Genomic DNA, 21,134 nt, shown 5'->3' with positions numbered 1-21,134 from the left:
AATATTATACACAGTCTGACTTAAAAAAAAAAAAAAGTAAAAAACTCTGGCTCTAACAGAGACAAATCAGTTACAAAAATTAAGATTTTTTTACATCTACAAAAACATTTGATTATTTTAATCCCTGTATTTTTAGAAATCAAGATTTAGCTAGAACAGATAATTGCTCTCAAATTCAGATAAAAATTATGATGATCAAATAACATTCATAGGGGTAATATGAATTTTATTGTTCATCTCCTAATCAAGCTTGTCTTATAAGACTTTTGTATATAATTTTACTTGTATTTTAATAAAATTTGCAGCACAGCCAAGGAAGACTGAAATAGGTTACTGTGCTGAGATGAACTGCCTTAGGGACTCTAGGGAAAAAAAGAGCTGGGACAGATTCCCCTTCAGTAGTGCCTCGTGCTGCCTTCATCTGTCAGCTCGATTCTGTACCAGCATGTCTGTGATCACAGAGATGCTGCTACAACAGCCTGTTCTTTATTTAATGAATCCAGCCCAGGAAAAGAATAAGGGAGGACTTTCTGTTGTGTTTTAATTGCATATTTATTTGATAAGAAAGAGACTGAGGGAAAACCTCTGGCACATGAGGTTACCGCCCTCGAGACAGTGTGGACTCTTTTATATTTCCTTTCGAAGTATATAAACATGAGCCTGAGAGCAACAGTGCAACAGGGAGTGAGAGATGCCACAGGGACAACACCAGCCACTTCAAATTAACCTGGGTTCAAGATCCTCGGGGCAACAAGAGGTGCACACAGCAAGCTCACTGCCCTGGGCTTCAGGAGAGCAGATTTTGGCATCTTCAGGGATCTGCCTGGTACAGTACCATGGGCTAAAGCTCCGGAGGGAAGAGGGGCCTAAGAAGGCTGGTTAATATTCAAAGATCTCCTCCTCCCAGCTCAGCAATAATGTATCCCAACAAAGAGGGCAAACCACCAGGAGGTCTGCATGGATGAATAAGGGTCTCCTGGACACACTCAAACCCTCAAAAAAGAAGTCTGCAGATGGTGGAAGCAGGGACAGGCAGCCTCTGAGGAACACAGAGCAATTGTGCAAGCAACCAGGGAGCACATTAGGAAAGTTAAAGCCCAGACAGAGTTACATCTGTCCAGGGTAACAAAAAAGCTTCTACAGGTACATCCACAATAAAAGGAAAATTAGGGAAATGTGGGCCCTCTCCAGAAGGAAACCTGGTGACCTGGGATATGGAGAAGGCTGAGGTACTCAGTGACCTCAGCCTTCACTGGCAACTGCTCCAAGCACATCACCCACAGCACAGGGGGCAAAGGCAGGGACTGGGAGTGAAGAATCACCCACTGTAGGAGATCGAGTTTGAGTCCATCCAAGGCACCTGAATGTGAAAAAGGCCATGGGACCTGATGACATCAATCTACAGGCCCCTGGTGACCCAGCAGGGTGGAGTTGCTAAGCTATCCATCATATTTGAGAAGTCGTGGCAGTCCCATGAGGTTCCCACTGACTGGAAAAGTGGGAAATATAACATCCATTTTTAAAAGAGGGGGGAAAAGGAAGACCCACAGAAATAAGGCCAATCTTACCTCTGTGCCTGGCAAGATCATGGGGCAAATACTATTGGAAACTATGCTTAGGCACATGGAAAATAAAAGAGTGATTTGTGACAGTCAGCATGGCTTCACTAAGAGCAAATTTTGCCTGAGAAATGTGATGGTCTTCTATGATGTTACAATGTAAAGTTATTTTCTTGTTCTTAATTTGAATTTTGCCATCAAGACAACACAGTCCTCTCCATCTGGTTTTCCTGACATTTTTTTCCCTAGTTTTCTAGTCTGCAGTCTGTTTCTTCTCTCAATATAGCTGAAAACATTTTTAGTTCTCTGCTTCTTCCACACAGCTCTTTTAAAGAAATCTTTTGCTATCTTGCCACTACCAGTCACTTATCATCCCTTGAGAACTCTGAGGTTTTATTTTCTTGTTGCCTTGAACCATCTTTCCTTTCTTACTGTCTTGCCCAATGAAACCCTTACACTGACGATGACTGAATGGAGGGGAGAAATACAGAACAAAGAAGGCTATTTCCAATTTACTGGAAACTTGAACATAATAAAAAATACACACGCAAAAGAGCACATTATAGCAAGGAATTACTGGCTAATCCAACTCAGCACGTAACAACCAACGCACTGCAAAACCAGAAAAGCCACTACACATGCAACTATTTCAAAAGAAGTCTGAATCAGTCAGCTTGCTCAACATGACTATACAGAAAGGCAATGTTGTCAGGCTGCCCCAAAGTTACAGCTATTTTGATCCAAGAAAAGGCTGGAAATGCACTCAGAAGTCAAGCATGTTCACTGAGAGCACTGAGTCATACCACCCTCTCCCTGGCAAGAAGCTCTGCTGCCACTTTCCCTACCTCTACAGCCTGGTTTTGCAGCTGCAAAACAATACTCCATCATATCACAGACAAACTTGCCATTTTGCAAATTTGATACATTTGAGTTCTGCTTTTATGATACAAAGGTAAGTAACATTTGGTAATGGATTGAACTCAGAATGACCTCATCTTCAATTGCCACCATATATTGAATCAGCAACTGAAGAGGGACGAGTGTTTGTATTAAAATCATGCAAAATTGTGACTATCATTAAATTATTACATCTCTGGGAGAGAGAAGTCATCGTGGTTTTGATTTATGCATTTATAACATAAGCAATTAAAACAATAATTGTAGTTCAGTCTGAGTATCCATATCCATTTTCTAAAAATGTTGTTTGAAAAGCAGAATTGATGCTTTGCTGTTAAAGATGGAAAAACTAATTATCAGACTTTATTTTAAAATAATTTTAAATCCTAATACACAGTACTTGGCCTTGAAAAAAAGGACATTGATTTGTAGTCAACTGTAAATTTCTTCCCAGCTATTTCCAATGAGCTACTGCATAAAACAGATCTAAAATGTGTTCTCCCTTACACACTGTTCTCCCTGTTCCCTATTCCAAGATTCAGTAGCTTCGAGTTAGTCGTGAACCACAGTATAAATCTGTACTTTAGGACACCAAAGCAGGTCAAAACCACAGCAATCAGTAGACAGAGAAATTATCCAACAGCACTGCTACTGAACACTGGTTGCTAAATGCAGACCAGGCATTAAGCATGTGAGAGGAAAAAGCACAAGCTTGGAAAAAGTACAAGCTCGGAGCCTTCATTACAGATTCTGCTTATTTTGAAAGGGGCAGCTTTAAAATTCTAAATAGATAATCATGTTGGGGGGAAGGGAGGCTATCCCGAGTCCTGCCGGGATCCATGCTCAGGCTTATGCTGCTCAGTGTATTCAGAAACAACCTGGGAAAGGAGTAAATGCTAAGTCTTTAAGAGTTTCAAAATCCTTGTAACTGTAAAGATAAGGACTGGCTACAACTACTTGAAGAAGGGCCTATCAGAATACAGTAAAATAGCAAAAACAAAAGTAAAACAAATAGCTATATAATGAATTGAGAACGCATTGTCAAAAATATCTAGAATGAAATACTGAATTTATGTTCAGTGTTTAAGTTTATGATTCAACCAAAGTCAGTGCAACACTCATCACTAGGTAAAAAAAAAAAAAAAAAAAAAACAACAAGCCAAGAACTGGGAAAACAACACAGAAACAGAAAAGGATATTTTAATGTATATTTCACATACATATCTGATATTTAGAGTATAATTCCATGATAAAGCTGCACCTGCATCTGGCGTGTCATATTTTTCCTCCCTGAAAAACCTCTCTTCTCCCCCAAATCTCAGAAAAAATAGTTTACAGCCACAGTTGACAGTTTTGAAAACAATCTTCCAGTTTCCTCTTTTCTCTCATGTATAGAAATTGTTACTTCTCTAATTAGAAATAAAGCATATAATTTTAATAGATGGTTTTCTAAATAGACAGAGGTCTAAAAAATTGGCTTTAGAATAAAAATATTTTCTCACTAAGACTCACCAAAACCTATGATGAATTAATAAAGTCCAACTTCTCTTTTCTCAAAATTATTATGGAAGAGATCATATTAAAGATACCACATTCCAGGAAAAAGAAAAAAAAAAGGATTTTCTGTTAAATATTCCCTCTCTTGAAATACATTTAGCACTTCTATTATGCAGAGATACCAGTTTTTGATGACATCTCTGACAAAGGGACTGGAGTAAGCATTGATCTGCAAATTAATTTATATTAACTTGTCACCATTAACAAGCCCAAACAAAAAGACAGTTAAATGTGCTTGTGCAGAGACTTCCTAAATGCAAGAGAGACCAACATCAGCTAGACACACACTTCTGACTGACTGTAGCAGTAGCTCTCCTAATCAGAAAGATGAATGGATATGCAGTCTGTCAGAAAGGGAACAAAGACCTGTGGCTACAGGCAAAAAGCTCCCTGCTCACTGAGCCAGGATGCTTAATTTGCATTATTCAAAGCAAAACAGCTCTTGTCAGGAGGTTTTAGACCACCCATTCTCTTTTATTCCACAGAGGAATTAGGTGATATTATCTACAGCTGATTGTTTGGATTCCTAGAACAGGCTGAGCAAGCAGTAGCATAGGCTGGGCCACACTGGTTTAATACAGCTTTGCAAAACAGAAGGCTAGATCATCACCCTGCTCACATCCACAGCGTAAAACAAGCCAGTGTCCTTCTGGTCAGAGTGCCGTGTCAGCCTCTTCAAGGAAAGACAGCATCCAGGAGGATCAGACTCAGCATTAGAACTTAAGCTTTCTAGAGCTGCCAAACCAGTGGTTCTATGTCCCCAGGTGGATTAGCACTCCCCTGCTTTCAGAGCAAACAGCTCCGTTTCTATACTGCTGTCACATGGTGATAATCAAGAACTTGCTAGACATCTGCTGTATTTACCTCAGCTCTGCTAACTCACTGCTTAACAATGCCCTGGCAATTTCTGGCTCATTTGTACCCATGAGAAGAGCTCTTTTTCATTTAAATTAGTTTAGAGGGTAGCAAGGTGCATCTATTACACAGGTATATGTTTACCCCTTCCCTGTATCAGTCAAAAGATTAGGAAATAGTTTCTGGCTCAAGGACATCAAACCTTGCCTTTGCATCATGCTTCATCCGAGCCTTGCCTGTGCACATGTGCTCTGCAGACTGCTCAGCTTGACCACAGGGCAGCACAGAGGATAACAAGGAACCTACTGGAGGACAAAACCAAGCCAAAACCTGTAGCTTGACAGGCACAAGAGAAAGGAGCCATCCCTTCCAGCAGCACTGCCACTCCAGGAAGCAATCCCTGCTGCTCCATCGCAGCGCTGTTCCACACCCATTGCCCTCGGACGCATTTCAGAGCACATACTGGAAAATCCAAGAACGTCCACTTATCCCACTTATTCAAGAGCAGAGGTTTAAAAGCCATGCAAAACACCAGTATGTCATTGATCAGGCTGTCATCTAAAAACTGAGAGCACAATACCTCCAGGACTAATTCCTGCCTACTTAAAACTGAGAGGTACAGGGAAAGCTGAGCTTTGCAGGAAGCCATGAGCTTTTCCAGCTGCTTCCCTGATATTTAAGAAACATCAAGCTTCATACTAATTGTATTTTTATCTCTTTGAACATAAATTGTTTGTAATCACTTAAAAGGAGCTTTTCTTAAGGTGCCTTCCAGCCAATTTTTGCCAGAAATTATCACCATCCTAAAATTCTGAAAGTCAGAATCCACTTTTCAGGTCTCAGAAATAATCATCATCCCTCACTGAAGAGCACATCAGCACCTATCTAAATGCTCCCTAGAAATGGCAGATGGAGAAAACTACAGGAATTTATCTTCTAAAATGATAGGCTCTGATTATTTCCTTAACATTTAAAGTTCTTATGGCCTGTGGCGTTTGGGAGCTGTATTTTGGTGCTCAAAGTACAGAGTTCCACAGAAATGACAACTGAACTGATGGGAAAACCATCTAGTTGTACTAAGAGATATAAATACATGTCACAGAACACAAGCAATTTTATTATTTAAAACAGCAAGAAGTAACTATCTACATGCAAAGTACAAGCTGAGGGTTTTTTTCTTACACATTTATGTGCAATACTAGCACTTCACAAGTGTAATTTTTTTTTCCCCCTTAAATTTCTACTTGTTCTTCCTTGGCATCTATATATTAAATATACCTTGTAATGCAGGATGTGCTGCTAAATGTTTCCCTGGGAAAAATACTAGGGTAATAAAAGTTAGGAAGAAATCTGGTGAACAAACCAGATGTCAACATATTTACATGAAACCAGGCATAAGCTATGTGAAACAGAAAAATTGAAATTACTCTGGGGGAACAAAAAGGCATCCTTCCAGTTAAGTCTGTTAATAGGGAACTTTGGCTGCTGAGTAGATCAAACAATTTAGCTTTCCAGTGGGAAACATGACCACTGTAAGAGACTTTCTTAGCCTGTCTGTAAGGGAGTGCCATATTTCTGGCATTCACAGCATAAAGCAATGACAACTATGCAAAGTCACATGAAGTTGTTCCATGTCAGCTGTGTAAGTTTCCTGAGATTTCATTCACCTAAAGGTCAAGAACTTGTGATACTGTGCATATGAGGCCTTTGAGAAATTATTTGGAGTTCAAGTGCCTGTAAGATTTTCCTCATGGTTCATTGCAAAGCCAACAGTTGACTGACTTGCTTGGCAATGTGACATGTCATCCACATATGTCCTGCTGTGCAGGAAATGCATTTGGTCTTTTCTGCTGGTTTTAGAACCAAGTAGCTCTCTGACATAGAAAAAAAAAACTTTATAGGGGTAGGATGGACTACAGCAATTTCTGATTTTACCAAAACAAATCAGATTGTTCACAACAATCCTGACTCAAGAAGCTACCCACCTTGAAAGCTACTTACAAAAACAATCAAAATTTGGATTTTCAATTCATATCTTAAATTAAAAAGCTGAAGTAATCAAACCTGAAAATATCAAGGATTTGGAAAACGGTATTCTGCCAAGCCTAATCCTAATGTGCTCAGTTTTAAACATACATAACCCAGCAAAATGTAGCCTCTGGCTTAAAAACAATCCCGTATTAAAGCCATAGGTAATCTGTCTTACATAATGCTATTTGCATTTTGTAAATCCTGTTAAAAATACTTGTGACATCAAATCAATGTCTTCTAATCACAAATGCAACATCCAAACCAGGACTCACATATTAGACCTGGGGCTTTTTCTTTATTTTATGAGTAGTCTTTGTAGCATTTGTGGTATACATAAACAGCACAGTTGTATGAACTGAAGTTTAGTATTTTACTATAAATATAAATTAAATTAGAGAATTATAATCACTTTTCCTTGGAAATTAAACTAGTCTAATGTTCCAGTTTGGTGAATTACTCACATCCATGGGATGAGATGATAAAACAAAGTTTTGCCACTAATAAAACAGATAACTTTATGGTAGGAAGTTAATATTAAACCTTATGCTAATTCACCTTATCCCACTTAAATTTTGAACAGCAATTTAGTTTGTAGCATTAAAAAGTCACAGAATAGGCAGATACCCAAGTACACTGCGCAGGTCCCAGGTGAGCCTTGGAAGTTCCTAGAGAGTCAACTTCATTCCCCCAGCTGTGCACACAACACATATTCTGAGTAGATAAACACCTATCTTTGGTTTAGCACTCTACAGCTCTCTAAGTAGATGTGATTAAGCAGCTAAAGCCTACAAGAGTTCTCTTGAAAAACTGCGAAGGTCTGAGAATTTTTGCCAAGAACTGCAAAAGATGTGGCAGGGATCACAATTCCCAAGAAGCAGAAACAGTGATAATTCTGCTCACTTCTTCCTCAGCCAGGTGGCTATGGCACATACTTAATGATGGGAGATCCAACTTCAAGCTCCACATGAGAAGGGCTGCTTGAACAGGGCTGCTGATGGTTTATCACAGAATACAGGTTCATTGGAGAGTATAATCTGGCACACAGTCTCTGACAGCCACTCATTCCCAGTTGCACAGGGGCTCAGGACATTGAAAACTTTCAAGTAGCATGCTCTGGGTCCCGGCAATCAGAACCCAGAGCAGAGAAATGACTGCAAACCCAGCAAAAAAAACCAAGAAAACAAACAAACAAAAACAAACAAAAATGAACAAAAACCCACCACAAAACAAACAAACCAAACAAAAAACCCCAACAAATAAAACACAACAATGCAACAGAACCAGGATCTTCCACCTCTTCTGTGACCCAGTCACTGGGGAAAAAAATAATGTTCTTACTTCTAATACTCTGAAACATTTATCCACAGAAGAATGACAGACAAACTTGATCTGAAATGGATGAAAGACATCAGAATAACTGGAGTAGTTAAGGTTGGAAAGGATGAAGTCACCTGGGTAAAACATTTGCCTCCCTCTCTGTTCAGCAAAGGAACAAATTCAAACTTAGATAAAATATCCTAATGATTCATTAATGCTTTTAAGGAAAGACAGACAAGGATTTCATTGGCCTGGTCTTCAGAGAGTTCTTCTTTTTCAACAAGATGCAAAATACAAGTGCTGCATGTCTTACCAAGTCTGGCATACACTCAAGCATAGTAACAAGTACCCCAAGGTCTCATCTCTGATGGTAGCTAAAAGCAGATGCTCGAGGGAAAAGGATACATCTGCTGCAATGCCTTCCCAGCCTTCATCACCTGAAAGCTCAGAAGCCTGCTGGAATGTCCCATTGCCCAACTCTACTGCTATACAGTCTTGATGAAGTACTAACATTTGTACACCATGTTGTCATCAGACTAAATGCATCCCATTTCAGAAGCTGTAGTAGGCTGTTGGAAACATTACATGCTGTTAGTGGCAATGGCTGTAAAGTTGGTAATTAACACTAGCACAGGAACTACTTAAGACCTAGTGTGCTTCCAGGAAAACAGCACAATACCATGAAATTTTTCCAGAAAGCTTGTAAAATGTATATAATTTCCTTTATCCTGATTTTACTACCAAATTTTGGTCTGAATCAATATACTTTATATTGTAGCAAGATGAACAGAATTTATAATTGTGGAGGTAAACAAAATTAAATTCAAAACACCAAACAGTTACCAGGTACCAGATCTGTGTCTGTGTGCACACCCAGCACACCTCCTCATCAGCCTCCAGCATGGACCAGGAACTGTTCAACTGAAATATCTCATATCAGTCACTTGTAGCATTTGCACAGCATGATGCCTGGATAAACTCTCACCTGCCTTTATAACAGGGCAGCTGGTAAACAGGACCTCTTCAGCTGGGAAAAATGGAAGTCCCTGAAGTTTCTCCAGGCACCTCCAGCTGTGCACAGGCCAACTGGACTTGCTTGCAAGCATGAATGCCATCAGATTTTGAGAATCCAGCATTCCCAGAGACTCCCTGAGGCAGCTGAAACTGTTCCTATTTACACAGCAATCTCCTGGGTATATGCAAAACAGCCAGGAAATACAAAATGGAATAGAGTTTATGGTAAACCGAAAGAAACAGATTGTGCATAATCAGCAGAAAATGTTTTGTGGGGTCTCATTTAATCCAGATGAAGAGACTTCCATCACCATGTGATAAAGGACGATCAGACCTATACAAGAGATTAGCTTTCTCAAATGAGCATTACTCAACACATCAGAAACCAGCTGATTACTTTTCCTATTCACCCTTTAAACAAACAGCTGTCTGACTGTGCAACAAGATTGAGAAAGTTATTTGGAGACAAGGGATTACATTGTCTTTTTCAAGGAAACACTATGGTCATCTCAAAAAATTTGTCAACATGTTAATCCTACTTCATCTGCATCTGTGTTGCTTTCTTAATGGTTTCCAAATTTTTTTTGGTGTAGTACCTAGAAATACTTGTTTTATCAAAGTTGCACTGAACTAAATGACAGGAAATTATCAAAAGCCCAATTCAGGCTTCAGATCAATCCTAAATGCATTATTCCCATTTTACATATATGGTAGACCAGAAAAAGCCAGTAACACTGAGACATTTTCATGTAACTTTAAAATAATGACACCAGATGGAAAAACAGAACTCCACTCATTTCTCACACATTTTTCTGAAATAGTTAAAATAAATTCACTGCGAGTTCCTGCAAGTACTTTAAATTACTACCCAGACAGGATCAGAACAGTATTTCCCAAGTGAAGGTTGCACCTACCACTCACATTACAGGTTCTCAGTCAGACTAAGTGTGATCAGATTCACAACTCTGGCTTCTTAAAAAACCCAGCCATTACAGACAAGTTTGTTCTTATCTCGATTTCTTCGTGTACACTGTTAGGCGATTCCAACAGTTTTCCTGTTCCTTAAAGATAAAACCATGACTGCTTTGAACTGACAGTGATGAGCAGCAGTGTTAGGACCAGTAGGAAACTGGTGCTGATGTGCATAGTACAGTCATCACCCCAGAAGGTGTCATTCCCACCCTCCTTTCCTTCACTACATGCATAATTTTATTTCAATTATCCAAGGCAGCAAAGGGAATCAGATAATTATTAGAAGCTTAAAAAAGCCACGGGGATAACACCTGCATACCCAGAGTAAGTTACAGAAGAACAACACTCAGCAGTGTAACATGTCAAGGAAGTCAGCTGGTCTGTTGACTATGAGTGGACACAACGCCTTTCTTCACTAATGCTGACCTCAGATCAAACAGTGCAGCACAAAAAGTTACTCTCCTGCTCTCTTACCTACGTTTGCTCACAACAAGTCCATTTGGAGCAGTTCTACAATTATAGCACAGTTAATACATAGCCCGAAAAATAAATAGAAATAACCTTAGCAGAAATCACAGCTTGGAGAATCAACAGAAATACACATAATGGAAAGCTCTTTATTTAAAACTACGTTATGATGATACTTCTAATGATTACAATCAGCCAGTGTAACATTAAAACTACTACCAGTTCCTGGGACAGTTGGCTGGATGTGCAAGGGGTGCTCCACCCAAACACACCCCCTGCTTCAAAGTATAACAAAAATTACTGAAATTTCAAAAATCATCACCTTTTGTCATCAAGTTTTGTACCTAATCAGAAATTTCACTACAACAGAATATGATCTATTCATGATGAAATCAGTGAGGGTAATCTGGTCACGCTGGTTCTCCAAACTCAACATTAGTGGCATTGTCCTCAGCCATCTGCAGGATATTATATTTTCTTTAGAGTTGTTAGCTTTCCAGTACTGAAGCATGTACCAGTACTGTACTGCATTGTACCCATCAATTGCGTCTAGAAGCTGTAATCATACATTACAATCTCATTGGAACTGGTAAGGTATGGACAGATAGCCACAGCCGCAAAGAACACACAGAGATTTGTGAAATAATTTTATATGAAAACTCAGAAGTCATTAGACAACAAAGGTTTTAAGATACTTCAAGGTCTGACCATCTGATTATATTAAAGTATGTAAGCCTTCTTAAAAGGCAACTGCAAATTTTACTTTATTTCTGTGCCTACTAACACTCAATTGCACTCAAAGTAAGATTTACATACTAATTACTTGCCTATGCCTGAATAGCAGGTATTTAAAAATCTATCGCTGGATGGTAGAAACAGCAATGAAGGGATAAAGAAGAAAAGGGAGTAAAAAATGCTGCTCTTCTGGGTCCTACTTATAGACTTGCAAGTGTTTCATTTTGGGCTCTGCTCAAGTCTTTGTAAGAGGATTACTGTTCAGAAATTGAATTACATTATAAAGGTTGAGTTACATTTTCAGTTCTATCTGTAAAGTGATGGGTTGTTTTTTCCAACTATATTTAGTGTTAAAAATTATCAATAGCTCTATTTCCCATAGTAATATTTGAATGGCAATATACTGAAAAGTACTAAAATGTTTAAATTCCAAGTCATATTTCAAGGCAATCAGTTCAGTACCTTTCATGGTTAATGATAAAAATAAATTAATATTAAAACTGGGGAGAACTACTGAAATTATGATCAAACAATTCCTAATTCCACTAATCTGAATTCTATTTTTGAAAAAGACCAAAAATTGAAGTAGCTCACCATAGTAAATTATAAGTTATTTCCTGTGACCACAGATATTTATCTTTGACTAATTAAAGCAAATATTCAACTATTTTTAAATACACTTTCAGAAACAGAAATCTCACTCCATCCTCTACTATTCAGGATAATCCAGGCACTCAACTTCAGGAATCACTATTATTCTGCATCTTCAGAGAAATATATTCTTGTACTATTTTGCTATTTTCATTCCAGTGTTCTGTCACAACTGAGATGTGCGTAGAATAATCTGAGTTGTGACAGAACACTGGAACGGAGCATAGATCAAGGGACAGTCATAGAAAGGTCATTTTTCCACTTGTGAGCAGCAAGTAAAGCAACAGATGACCAGTCCTTATGAGAAGAATCTTACAATTTTTTTTTTCAAACTTAGTTCTTTACTAATTCAGACAATACTTCAGAGTTATGAGCATCACTCACTAAAACAACAGCCTGAGGTTTTGTTTTAGTAAACAAGAAATCATAGTACCTATTTGTATGTAATTAAATAGATTTCTTGTCTTTGCTCTGCTTCCCCTCACTTTATCTTCTCATTTCCTTCTGGTTTCAGCACTTTCTTCCTCTTCTCTTTTCCATTCCAATAAATATGTCTTTCTATTGACAATAAAACAAGGAAGCTTCCTATTTGTTTGCAATTTGAACTTTCCCATCTATAATAATACAAAAAATGTATTTATTTACTTTTGCTTGCTGTCTTGAGTATGATTAGTAACTGTTGGGCTGTCTTTTAATATAATCTCAGTTAAACTAAGTGGGTAGGGGAATTCACAGGAATGTTTGACTCTTTTAGGACAGTTTTACCTCAGGAAAAAAACCACACATAAATGTCTGGATAACATAAAGAACACAAAGACTAATCTTCCTACTAATGGGAACTTTGGCATTAGCCCTGGCAGCCACTTAACTTCCAACAGATTGTGATGCTGCAGATGTTCTCAGCAATAGTGGTTCTGTCACTGTTGTATCTAAGGGACAGAATTGAGTCCTTGTAGAGAGCTATCAGGTCTCATAATTTTAGCAATTTTTCTTTTAAAGGTGCAAAAATCAACCAATTATTACCTGCAACTCTGATTTCATATTCAGGTGTTTCTAAGTTTCTAGACAGGAGGGGCGTGGGGGGAAGCTAGGACACATTATTCAAGTGAATGATTTACTAAGATTTGTATATTCATAGTTAATTCCCATTATAGTCTTTCAAGTGTCTGATCCTATCAATTCTAGATGTGATGAGAAACCTACTCCTGTATTTCAATGCCAAGAAGGTGAGAAGGTTGTGAATTACATAACACTTTACTAGTAAAAAGTAGATTAAAAAAAAAACCTCTACCAGAATAACTGGTAGAGTTGAGACCTCCACAGAGCAACTAAAGGTCTTTTAAAACATGATTGTAAAAAATATTGTGGCTTCAAAACAATGGGTTAAAGGCTTTTCTTTCCTTGTAAAAAATAGTCTAGGTTTTACAGGAAAATAATTCAAAGAAAAGACACTATCACTGTAACTTGAGACAGTGTATGAGCAGTAAAACACAAAATATTTACTTAATTAAACACTTACATTCTCATGAAGTAAGCTAATTAAAAATTACTAGACATCATTTTTCACTAAAATCTACACTACAGCTTTCCTGAAAAAGGCTACTTTATTGAAGCATTCAATTTAAGGTTCGTAACATTAAATATTTTCCATAATACTCTGAAGAGCAAAATTACACACTTTAAAGGACATAAATGTTATTAATAAAACTATATGCAAATCCTGGGGTACATGCGGGAAAACATGGCATTTAATTCAGAGAGATTCTTTATTCTTTTAACTACAAGGGAGAAACTATTGAGAAAGGAGTCTACTTTTCACTTCCAAATGAAAAACATGCTCAAATTAAAAATATTGGACTCAATATAAAGGCAAATGAATTAAGTTAAAAGAGCTCATTATGTACAGGTCAACTGCATGATCTGATGAACTACTCTGACTTCCACTGCAGAAATACAAAACCTCAGGTAAGTTCTAAGCAGATGTATTTACTTTCATCTTAAACACTAAACAGTATTATATTTCTGTCAGTGCATGAAATTTTGTGTCTTTTTACGGTTTTATTTATTCAGTCATTATCTCACTGCATTTTTGTAGGCATAGACCCCTTTCTAAGGATTTTGGGTTGGAGTCATTAAGCACTGTGTCTGCCCTCTGGTGGTCACACTCTTCTTTTATGTTCCAATATCTTTATCTTTTTTAAGTTAAAAATGCACTTTATACAACTATCACCTAAAAAAGCGTAATAGATATTTAGCTTTTAGTCACCTTGGACTAGCTTGCTTTCCAGTTAGTCAACTGCCTACATTTCACCTTTATCATGCAGAAATAGCTCACATATAAGTTAAGATATTCCTTGTTTTGTCCCTGTCTAGAACCAAGTTTAGATATAATTTTTTAATCACTCCAACTACAGAGAAGCAAAAACCCAGAAGCCTGAAGTTTCAATTTATATTGAGATTATAAGTTTTGTGTTGTCTGGGAAAGATGCACTTCGTAATACATTGAAATATTGGCTACTAGACTCCGAGGTCCATGAATACAAAATGCCTCTGGGATATTCGGGATATTTGAAAGATTATTTTCACATTACAGGTGTCAGAGCTGCATTACATAGAAATTTCTACAAAGACACAATCACTCCAGTAGGCAAAAGCAAACCAAACTATACATAAGGTACAAAGAGCTCCAAAGCTGTCCCAGATACCATTGTAACACTACTCAGACTGAGCTGCAGCAATAGTGATAATTCTTATCTGCCTCTATGCCCTCACCAAACCTAGGCCAAGGGAATAACAATGACACCTGCATCAGAAAGAAGCTTGGAAGACTCTGGATTGTCTGCAAGATCCTCAAGAACATAGCACAGAACCACAGAAACACCACGCTGGAAAAGGATCTTTAGGACCTCTGTTTCAGCTTTTCTTGGCAAAAGCACAGTCAAGGCATCCCAAAAGTCTGTCCAGATGCATCTTAAAAGCGTCCAGTGTTTGGGAGATTATTCCAATGGCTGATGGTTCTCATTGTAAGAAACTTCCTCCATGGAGAGAACACAGCTCTTCACAGCAGCTGGACCAGAACACAAAACTTACAGTTCCAAGACTCAAGAATGCCCAGAGGTTTCAATGTATTCAGCATTGCATGCAAAACCTCCATTTTTGTTTTTGTCTCATTCAATGAAGAGTTCTCTCTTGTAAACTTACTCAAATCCTGTACAGTTTTGAAAGGATAGGAAAGGAAAAGGAATGTATTTTGATTTTCTGAGCTTCAATAGCAATTACCTAGTCAGAAGAGATGAAAAATCAGTGAAATGGCTAGCGCAGCCTATCAGCACATCATCTCACCAAACGGGAAAACCGGGTTTTGATATTTTTGTTGCCATGTAACAAATGCAATAAAATATACCAAATTCAGCTGATCTTACAATTTAAAATTTACTTTCATTTCATAACAGCACCAATAAAAGAGGTTTTACCTTCCTAGTATATATCTAGTTTGTCCAGAGACCACAGCACTGGTCTACAGGTGGTGGTGGGGCTGGGTGGAGTGACCCACAGATTCCAGCCTACTCAAAGTGGCAGTAACCAAGTCACTAAACCTGTTTATCACACCCAAAGAAGAGCTGTGGCTAAGCTTTCCTCTTCCTGCTATCACTTGAAAATTCTAAGAAGGAATGCACATCAAGTACCTCCTGCATTTTGATTGTCTTAGAGATATGAACAGCAGAAGGGTGGGAAACCCTCCTTTTTGTCCTTCTAAACTGGAGAAACAGTGAAGAGAACCACTGATCCTGTTACAAAGGGTAACTTGTGTACAAACATACTGATAAACACCACTGAACTCTTAAACAATCTTGAAAAGTGGTCCTCCTCAAGATTTGTTTTTTCCTCTTCTTTTGAATTTTGTTGATTTCCACTACCCTGGCCATGTACAATCCTCATTGGGAAGCCTTCCCTTGGCCAGCACCTGTGCTCTGGTCAGTTAACTCCATGGAATTGTTCTCCACCATCAGAATGTTTCCTGACTCCAGATCTGGTACTGAAAGGCTGACTTCTGCACTCACTGATTACACACTGCCTTTGCAAATACACAGACCCCCACAGTTTTCTGTCATTGTAAAGGCAGTCCTTTATATGAACCCTCAGAATCACACTGGACAAACACAGCAGCACCGAAAACAGAGTAATGAAAGTTTAAAGTCACAGGCACAGATCAGAAAAAGACAATCTGCACTTGTGGATAAACACTGTCATGCCCTCGCTTAGGTAACAGTCTAAAGGAAAATGGTATGTCAATATTTTGGTTGGCTGTCAAGAAAAACCTAATTAGTGGCCAATGACTAACTCATGCAACCAGGATCCATTTTTTTTTTCTCAAACAAGCTGTTGAACAATAACAATTACATTCTTTAAACCCAAGGAAATTAAAAGTCATGTATACCTAGTGATGCAGACAAAGTATAAGGACAACTCAATTCCCATTAGGATGCATCCAAATTCAGCAGTCTTACATGAGTATTTACGGAATTTAGAGAGACAACATCTGTACCAATTCTGTCTGATGTAATTCACAATTTAGACAGCTAGTTCCTTTCTAATTAGGCTGTTTTTTAAAGTTATCACGTCCTCATAATTTGAACTAGCCTTTTTTTCCTCTCTTGACTATTTTTATGCATTTGAAATGCTCTGCATCAAATGGTGCTTTTTTATATAGAGTTTAGTTGCTTAAAGGAGAATGGGGGTACTGTGAGCTGTTACAGAAACATTTTATAATTCAAGCTGTTGTGCTTCCATACTAAAAACTTAACAAGGGAAAGCTGTAACCACATTATGAATTGAGCCATTTCAAAACCAAAACAGTGTAGGAAAACAGTGTATTCACAAAATGAATGCTAAGATACATCCCAATTCATACAGCAAACCAAAAAAAAAGAAACAAAACTGAAAGCTTCTTAACAACAGTTAATAGAGGATCCAGATGAACATTTCTGTACTTATTCAACATCTACAAGAAGGGAGAAGCTAAAGATCAATCCAGAGGAGTATTTGCAATGCAATTAGGCTAGACAAGTAAGCCTGAATGTATGCCAGCTGCAGGGGTCTGCCCTTAATTCACACAATCAAATGTCTAGTGTGTCACACAGTGTCTAGCATCAGTATCTCCAGTATTAAAAGTCTCATCAGATATGTACTTGTTTACTGAGTGTCTAAGCAGGGTCTGAACACATATCTAGCTGTACCTCCTAGCAGTCTATGTGCCAGTCCATCACCATCTGTCAGTTAAAGCTCCTGCAGACAGAAAAAATTCTAAAAAATGTGTTCGGTGCTCAAACTAAGCTATCATTCACATTTCAATATAAGACTTGAATTCCTTTTCAGTATTCCTCAACTCTGACCCAGCTCTACCCCCTCCTTCACTGAAAAGGGCAAAGACAACAGCCCAGCAAGTGGGACAGGCAAAACAGACCTCCTTTGTTCACTTTTTCCCTTTCAGTTTTCTATTGAGGTAAATAACTGCCAGCTCAGCCAGCCTCCAGTAGCTCAGAAGAAAGCAAGACAGCTAGCTTGCAACTGTCCTTTCCTGGTTAACAAACTGCAGGACAAAACTTGCGGTGCATCACGTTAAGCTTATTATTAGAGATTAACTCTTTTCAAATTCCCTTATTATTACATTTATGAGACACTATTCATAAATGCAGAAGTTGCAATGTTCTCAATACTCAACTGAATAGGCAATACACACACTTAACAATTTCAAATGCAACAAATTATCACTGCAGAGAAAGTATTAACAGAATTTTTTAAATACTATCATCCCACTCAGGAAGGCAAAATCAAATTCATTGCATATTGCCCAACACAATACCTCCTACATTATTCCCTCAGCTTTCATTACCAAGATATACTTTCCTTGGTATGACTTCCAACATTTTTCCAACTCAGCTCATAAAATGTGAAGAAATGAACAAGTCCAGTGAAAACTGAAGAGCACAATTTTACTGAACTATGTAATTATAATGGAAGTAATCACAATTCAAGGGGATTTGAGACAGAGTAATAAAACTACAAAATAACAGCAATTTCACAGGTGCAGGTAAAACATTTGAATTTTAGGCTGATTGAGCTATTTGAGCTGCACAATAATCTATTTAAAAAATGACAAACCCTTAGTGTAGTCAATATCTTTTATGTCCAGATACCATGGTGAGTCATTTCACTAAAGCAGAAAGAACAGGCAATATGCATTACCTGACTTGAAATCAGAATCCTCAAAATAATAACATCTGACAATTAGAGAGACATCTCATTAACAATAAGAAACTCTTAACTTGGTTACTAAAGCTTCTGTAGTCACCTTTTTGAGCACCAAAGAGAAACACCACAGTGTAACAAGCTAGCAGGCAGTATCAGTGGATCACTGGATTTATTTCATTTTCCTAAAATTAAGACCATTTAAAATAGCCCAGTTTTCTTATTACAGCCCTTTTTTGTCAAACAAGCTGTGGTATATGTGATAAATAATACACTTTCTTCAAGAAGATAAGGAACAGCATCTAAGACTCAGAATCTAGTGATCTCATTCACACTAAACATTATTACTTTTGAATAATTCTATTGTGGCCAGTAATGCTAATGACAGAGCTAAGATATTAATACGAGTATGATTAGTTGTGGATTTATGTAAGTTGTGAAGAAGGTTTTAGCTCCATCCTTAGCACCAGCTGGTATATACTGCTCCACCATCAAATGTGGTCACACAACTGTACAGCTTGCCCTTCGCTACAGTGTCTTTGCACAACCCAGAATATGAATTCATTCAATGGATCCCAAGTTGTCACTGCCAAGCAGCTTTCTGGGTTTGCTTCTTTAGATTCAATATTCTCAGAATGTAACACTTTCCCAGTTCTACACTGATATAGCCTGACAGCTAATTTTAGACACACAAGAGAATTTCAAAGTACTTTGAAATACAAATAAGTAACTTTCAAAGACTTCAGCATCACACTCATTAGGAGCTCTGGTCACTTGCATTGCAATTTCTATTCAAAACTAAACAAATGCCTGAGGTCTATTCACACAAATGATAACATCAAACACATTAGAGAAATATTAAAAAAGATGCTGCACCTGTGAATCCGTTTTCCAATTTCTAGGTCCTTTGAGCTATTTAACACTAAACTACCCTTCTCCTTCCAGCCAATATCTTTTGCCAAAGACTGAAGCAAGACTGGCTTCTTGGCATATAAGCTGCTCTCAAACTCAGAAGACAGTCCAGATGCTTTCTGATGTCATATGGGGACCTGTTTTATGCACAGACCCATATAACTACTATCCATAAATTATCATGTCTATTACATTAAATTATGGAAGATGTTGAAATTATTAATAGTGCACCTATTAGATACAAAAAAAGTTTTCAGGTTTCATCTACCTTTTCCACAATATACTTAAGAATCAAAATCAGACAGAGAAAGAAATGCACAAAGACAGGGAACATTAGAAAAAAAGAAACCCAGGTGTTTAATACTGGCTTTTTCACTCAGTAGGAGGTTATTTTGAATAAACACACAAAAGCTGGACCTTTATAGATAAAGGAACATTATGTCATGATCTATAGGTTTCACTGCAGAGCTATATATCACATTTTCCATTGTTTTATCCAACTACACAGAGAGCTAAGCAATAGCATTCTTTTCACAAAGTACTTGTCAATATGAAACAGCCTTATTGACTGGGCTGAAGCACACTATGATCTTAAATATTTAAACAGCTTGGCATTATTAATCAGGTACTGTTTACACTTAGACTCCGAAGCCTTGGTTTAAATACATTTCGGACTTCAAAACTAACACATCTATGCTGAAGACCACAGCGACAGCAGAAGCTTTGGTTAATTATTAGTTTATAATCAAAGAGACAAGTGCACTTGCTGCACAGACTTCACCGCGATATTCTGCATCAATCTCCTTCAAGAAGCCACAATAGGGAAAACACGAAAAGCCCGCAACTCAGACACACTGTGGCTCTTTTATACCTAAATAAAATCGCAACTGTGAGGAGCGGGGAAAGAAAGAAGAAAAGTACGGCACATAAATAAAGGCGGAAGAGCCGAAACGCGGACCGCGGCAGTTCAGCACCGACAGCTCCTTCCCCGCTCACGCCCGGCCCTCGGCCCCGCCGGGCAGCGCACGAAATGGCGACCGAGCCCGCCGGGATGTGGGCGCGCCGCAGCCGCGGAGCGTCTCCGCCCGGCCCGGGAGGTGCCACCGGCCGCCGCCGCAACAAAGCCCCGCAGCGGCCGCCGCCGCTCCGGCGGGCTCGGCGCTGCCTCCTCGCCCGCCCCCTCGGAGGACGGGCGGCTCCTCGCCACCGAGGCGGCGGTGCGGGGGATGCCACACCGGCGGTGCGGGGGATGTGACACCGGCGGTGCGGGGGATGCCACACCGGCGGTGCGCGGGGGATGGATGTCACACCGGCGGTGCGCGGGGGATGGATGTCACACCGGCGGTGCGGAGGGATGGAAACGGTCGGGATGTGACAGGCGCGCGACGGCGGGCGCGGCAGCTCTCTCAGCGTGATGCGCGGCGCGGTGACAGAGACGGCTAGGTCGGTACTCACGGGAAGGTGCGGCCCCTGTGCCCGGGGAGAAGAGGGTCGAGGGGGTACTGGCGCTCTCCCTCCCGCTGCTGCTGCTGCTGCCCGCTCGGCAGCCCGGCGAGAAGAGCCGCGGCGGGCGCGCTCCCGCGCTATCCCCTCCCCTCCCCGCCGCCCCCGCCCCGCCGCGCCGCGGGGAAGGCGCGCTCCCGCGGGGGGGCGGGGAGGGCGCGCGCGTCTGCGCGAGTCGCGCCGGGGGGCGCGCGCGCGGCGCGGGGCCGGGGCGGGGCGGGGCGGGGCGCGGGACCCTCGCACCTGAGGGGGCGCGGGGCGTGTCCATCTTGGGCATCCCTCCCGCCCTCTGTCGCTGCCGGCCTCCGCCGTCTCGGTGGAAACCGGGCTGGAGCCGCCGCTGTACCGCCGCTCAGGGGCTCCCGGACCGACCCGGCCCTGAGCCTCCCGGCAGGCCCCCGCGCCCCGCCCGAG

The 21,134-nt window shown here is 39.8% G+C and overlaps 1 protein-coding gene across 23 annotated transcripts in view; it reads right to left on the bottom strand.

Moving 5' to 3' along the window:
* The window catches only part of NRCAM (neuronal cell adhesion molecule), a 142,813-nt gene extending 121,977 nt beyond the window's left edge, over window positions 1-20,836 (bottom strand). For 11 of the 23 annotated variants that reach the window (XM_031507910.3, XM_085569431.1, XM_077783467.2 and 8 more), the window contains exon 1: window positions 20,673-20,835. The gene's annotated coding sequence lies outside the window, so the exon portion shown is untranslated. Of the gene's footprint in view, window positions 1-20,088; window positions 20,231-20,672 lie in introns of those variants that run through there. The other 12 variants (XM_085569433.1, XM_021545282.3, XM_021545287.3 and 9 more) reach the window with 3 other exon arrangements.
* Between the last annotated feature and the right edge of the window lie 298 nt (window positions 20,837-21,134).

This window comes from Lonchura striata, chromosome 1A (genome assembly GCF_050655825.1).
Source record: "Lonchura striata isolate lonStrDom1 chromosome 1A, ASM5065582v1, whole genome shotgun sequence".
Lineage (NCBI taxonomy): Eukaryota > Metazoa > Chordata > Aves > Passeriformes > Estrildidae > Lonchura > Lonchura striata.
The sequence above is the reverse complement of the archived record's forward strand: the minus strand, read 5'-3'. Positions and strand labels throughout refer to the sequence as shown.